Genomic DNA, 6,086 nt, shown 5'->3' on the forward strand with positions numbered 1-6,086 from the left:
AGATTGAAAGAGTGTGTATATATTGTATCATATGATGTGAGTTGTGAAAGTGGACAATAAAACTAATATTTATGAAAGTATTATTATATTTTTTTCTTCATTTCTTCAATTATTGATCAACTCAAATAGACGGAGGTGGTCATTGTTGGAAAAATAGCAATAAAATGGTATTTTAAGTAACTATTTTGTAGTACAATTATCGGTGGGGTCCACTTCCGATTTGGGTCGGGTCAAAGTGAAATCGGATTCTTCGTAGTTAGACAAAAAGATTGATATATTGTACGCTCAAAACGGATAATGGGTGAATGAGATATTGATTCTCAAAGTAGACCCATTGAGTTGGGAAAATGAAGGGAAAAAGTGAGCTTTTGTCTCACATTGGTTTGGGAAGAGGATTTGTCCCACTATTTATACAAGAGTCCTTTAGATTATTATTGAATTGTATAACATAGAGGTTTTTTCTTGCGTGCAAGAGGGTGCAAATCAAATCCCAAACTGAGATCGAAAAGGCTTGATTCAAGTTCAAATCTCAAACTGAGATCGAAAAGGCTTGATTTAAGTTATGCCAACTTTCAGTATCATTTTTCCAAAGTCACTTGAAAGTTGGACCTTAGTCGAAAGTTAGACCTTGGACTTTGGTCGAGAGGAGGTCGAAAGTTCGACCTTGGACCTTGGTCGAGAGGAGGTCGAAAGTTTGGCCTTGGACCTTGGTCGAGAGGAGGTCGAAAGTTCGACCTTGGACCTTGGTCGAGAGGAGGTCGAAAGTTCGGCCTTGGACCTTGGTCGAGAGGAGGTCGAAAGTTCCTCGAGAGGAAGTCGAAAGTTCCTCGAGAGGAGGCCGAAAGTAACACAGATGGGACAATACTTGTGGGATTAAATTCATCCGTTACGGAATTAATTGTATATTAATTCTAATTTTAAATTTTGAATTTAATCTCACTTAGTGGCCATGTGTTACAAGGCCAAGTTTTAAAGGCCATAATGAATGCTATTAACTCCTTCATCCCTATATAAAAAGGGAGTTGAGCAGCAGAAATTTGTGAACAAGAACAAGAACACAACAAGAGAGATACACACTTGCACGTTTTTCCAGCTTCAAAACTCTGCTTCTACTCCTTTCTTTGCCTAACTGTGTTCAAGGCTTTGCTCTAGTTCACCGGGTTCGTTCGTTTGGGTGTTCAAACGTCGAACCGTAGCACGTTTTATTCTGGGAAACCTAGGCCCCAACGCTCCTAGCACTTTTGGGAGGTGGCAAATAAGATTTTAAGGAAAGAGTGATCTCTTGACTCGCGCTAAAAACCCTATACCCATACACGAGCCATCTTTTCCTTCTTTCGATTTTGGATTATGCTTCTAAGCAAAAATCCTCTCTCTATTTGATCTAGTTGTGGATTGGAATATAATATATCTGAGGATTATACGTTCCAATTTTGATTGATATATATTTGTACATCTTTTCTATAGATATATATGTATATATAACCGTGGGGATCTGATTTATATATATTTGTGTGTGTGTGTGTGTGTGTGTATATATCGAATAATATTTTATATACTTTTATGTGTAAATATAAATATTATTTTGCGATATTAAATCGATTTTGGTTCATTATCACCAACAGTCATTACATATTTTTTTCATTAGAAGGTCATGTTCTCATATAATCTTTTATATATATATATATATATATATATATATATATATATATATATATATATATATATATATATATATATATATATATATAAATATATATATATAATATTAATCAAATGTAGATGGTGTGCTCCGGTGCGAACGTGGGGAGAGATGAAAGTCATTGATTTTGGCAAGATCAACGTTCAGGATTAGCAAGGATTAAAAAAACGTGGTGACAATTTGGTCTTTTTACGTTTAGGTCAAACTTAAAGTGCGTGGTTTTCCTTCTTAAGGTGCGTCGTTTTCCTTCTTAAGGTACGTGATTTCTGTGTTTAAGGTGTGTCAGTTCTTTAGTTGAGAACTTAAGGTGGATTTTTTTGTTGAAACTTTAAATTGCGTCAGTCTAAAGCTCTAGGTGCGTCTTTCTATAGCTTAAGATGCGTCATTTTCCTTCTTAAGGTGCATATATTTAAAACTTAAGGTGTGTCACTTTTCTAGTTTAAGGTGCATTAGTCTAAAGCTTTAGGTGCATCTTTCCATAGCTTAAGGTGCGTTGTTTTCCTTCTTAAGGTACACCACTTTTCTAGTTTAAAGTGCAGTTTAAACTTAAGGTGCGTTGTTTTATAACTTAAGGTGCATCAGTTTAAACTTAAGGTGCATTGTTTTATACCTTAAGGTGCGTTGTTTTATAACTTAAGGTGCTTAGATTTATAACTTTTGAGATCAGTTTGAGACTATAGAATTGAATCTTCAGATGAGTTTGAGATCACTACAGTGACGTGGCTATTGAATCTCTAGAGGCTATAGAATTGAATGCAGACTATAATCTTCAGAGGCTATAGAACTGAATCTTCAGATCAGTTTGAGATCACTGCGTAGGTGTTTTTTAAATAATTTTTCTTGATTTGAGCCGTTGATCTAAATTAGATCAACGACTCAGATTTCACCCCGTCTTTCACCTGGGAACTCCTTCAATTCGCACCTGATCTCTTTTATATATATATATATATATATATATATATATATATATGTGTGTGTGTGTGTGTGTGTGTGTGTGTGTGTGTGTGTGTGTGTGTGTGTGTGTGTGTGTGTGTGTGTGTGTGTGTGTGTGTGTGTGTGTATATATATATACACACACACACACACCCTATCTCTCTCTCTATATATACACACACACACACACACACACACACACACACACACACACACACACACACACACACACACACATATATATATATATATATATATATATATATATATATAGAGAGAGAGAGAGAGAGAGAGAGAGGGGGGGGGGGGGGGGGGGGGAGGAGAGAGAGACACACTACATTTGTAAATTTGTAATTAATAATTTAATCATACACAACTTTAAAAATTAAATTGTTCATAAATAACAAAATTAAAATATTTATTTGATAATCACATTATATTCCATGTATCATGTAATAATGAGGACAAATAACAAATCAAATTAAAGTTACCATTGTCGATTTGTAGTAGCTAGCAACCCTTCCAATACAATATCTTATATATTGTAGAACACTTTAATTAACCTAAGGCCATAATATAATGTACCTTACCTATGAAGTTTTATAGGGTAAAAAAACAGGACACTTAAGAAACATATATAAAATGATGGGTCCATGTTTGCCCAGTCCCCCACACCCCACGCCCAGTGCACCTTTAGGTTGTCCTATTAAATTAGTCACTTTGTTTGATTGCAGTATTATAAACCCAATATTTGGGCAATGGGTCCCTTCAACTTTTGAAAAGTTGGTAAATAGCTAATGCAAGTATCTGTGGGTAAAGTTGAAGCCAGAGTATCTATTTGAATCCCATTCTAAAGTACCAAGGAAGTGGTGACAAAGTGGCATTCTGCCATTCATGAATCATCATCCAATCACATTCCTGATACTCGATCTGCCTTCTTTAAAATGCATGTTATGCGTTGGGGAAATGGAAGGGATTTTCCCAAAAAAATAAATTTTACAAATAGTAATAAGATACTTTTTTTTTTGGGGGGTGGTTTGAAATTTAAAAAGCCAAACTCCACTAATAAAAGTTAAGACATAACAAATAAATTGAGAGAGCGTGGAATCCACTCACTAATACTAGATTGAAATCTCTTGACTCTAACAAAAGAATGTGCAACAATATTGGCAGAACGCCTATCAAAAGCCACTAATGCTATCAAAATCTCTCAACCCACGAATGACCTCAACTATCGTGCCCTTGTATGAAAGACCTATAGTGTGAGAATTGATGGCTTGCTCCAAACCAAGACAATCAATTTCAAGCACCACGTGATTTTGATAGCAATGTAGACTTAAATGTAATGTGTTGGTATTTGTAAAATATTAAAATAGTTTCTAATAGTACAAGGTACAATTGAAAATCATTTCTAATAATATCAAGTATAGTCTATTATTATTGTAGATGGAATCATTGGGAAATGGTTTTCAATAATACTAAATACAATATGAAATAATTTTCAATGTACCATATTGTACCTGGTATTATCGAAAACTGTCACAAACTATTTCCAATTATACTAGGTATAATTATTGATTATACTTGGTATTATTACAAACTATTTTCAATGGTACGGTATATGATTGCTGGGATTATTATCCTCATATCATTGAGACCCTTTGATCCAATGACTCAAGTGACTTAGAAGCCCATGAAAGTTGACTCAAGAAGACAGATTTCACACAATCACCTCTTAGAGCCAAAAGTCCATAAGTTTTATTTTGAGTTTCTATGTTAAAATTATTGTCTTCGATCTATTTCTTTATATTATCAAGCTCATCCTAAAGATTATGTTGAGTTTTTAGGATTAATTTGCACCAACAATAGTATTTTTTTTTTTTTTTTCGTTTTGACCTTAACAATAGTATGATTACACTTGATATAATTAAAAATAATTTCCAATAATACAAAGTATAATTAGATAATATTAAAAATTATTTCAATATTATAATCTATGTTTGGTAAAATATGAAGAGTTTAAAATAATAGCTTATTTTAAAACGCTATCCCAAATAACGTTTTAAAATAAGTTCATGACTTTTTAATTTTTTTTATCTTTATTAATTTATAAAAATGACACAATTTACTATTCATTATTCAAAATTATAATATTTTAATTTATCCTTTTATAATTTATATCTTTTCACTTATCAACTAATTTAACAATTAATTTTACTAAAAACTTTAATTTCAATTAATTAACTTATTAACTACTAGTTTTTCAGCTTTCAACTTTTATTTAAGCGTGCCTAATAGAGCTTTATATATATAATGCGAATTATGTAATGCATTATATTTGTGATTTTTTTTTTCTTTTTTTTTTTTTTTACATATAATGCAATATGTGGCATTATCATATTTATCCATACTGTCATGCGGATGTCACATCTCAAAAAAGAAAAAGAGTAAAAGTCTAAAAGAAGAAAAAGAAATAGAAAATTGACCCTATAATATTAGCAAAGGTCGGCTGTAAATTAAACTCTTCTACTGTGTTCCCGATTCAGCCGGTCAGGTGGACTATTCTTTTGGATGAGGAGCGTTTAGTTTCTGGTTTAAGAATAGTGTTGACGTTATCTATTGGTTTGTGATGTTTGACCATTAATTGATAATTGATTGATTTAATTGATAGGTAATAGTTTATTGTATTAATTATTTTAATAAATACATAGTATTAGCTAGTTATAAAAAAAATAAATATTTATATTATATATAAACCTTTAATATATTAAACATTAATTTTATCAGTAATCCATCTTATAAAAAAATCATAATCAGTGGTATAATTCAACATAAAGTCATTTATATATCAATTTTCTAAAAATTTGAATTAAATATCTTTAAACTTTTAAAGTTCATAAAAATCTTTAAAAATTTATGAAAATTATGATTGAATACACTCACTTAGACATTCGCATAATATAATGAATTAAATTTAGTGATTTTGGTTCAAACTTCCAAGTTCCAACCAGACACACTAAAAATACCATATATACGGTTATCATCAATTCCAAAGCTATCAATATCAACCTCCCATTGACTTCCTTTAACGTAATTGTACTTAATGCGTTACTATTTTTCGAAGGTAAATATTTTTGAGATTGTTTCACGAGGTTTTATCCGTTAAATTGATTGAATTGAGATAAAATGTAATACTTATACTAGTAAATGTAATATTAAATTAAAATAAAATGTTTATTATATGAAAAATATAATAATTTTACATTTTTCATCAAAAGTATTACATTTTCCTTAACATTACTCATAAGGGAAAATATTATATTTCTGATGAAAAAGTAATACTTTACATCAAAATATAAAAGTATTACGTTTGTTCTTAGAAGTATTACGTTTTTCCTTATAAGTAACAAATATTTTATTCCGGATTTAATATTATATTTACTAGTATAAATAT

The sequence above is a fragment of the Ipomoea nil genome, unplaced genomic scaffold (assembly GCF_001879475.1).
Source record: "Ipomoea nil cultivar Tokyo-kokei standard unplaced genomic scaffold, Asagao_1.1 scaffold2144, whole genome shotgun sequence".
NCBI classification, from domain to species: Eukaryota; Viridiplantae; Streptophyta; class Magnoliopsida; order Solanales; family Convolvulaceae; genus Ipomoea; species Ipomoea nil.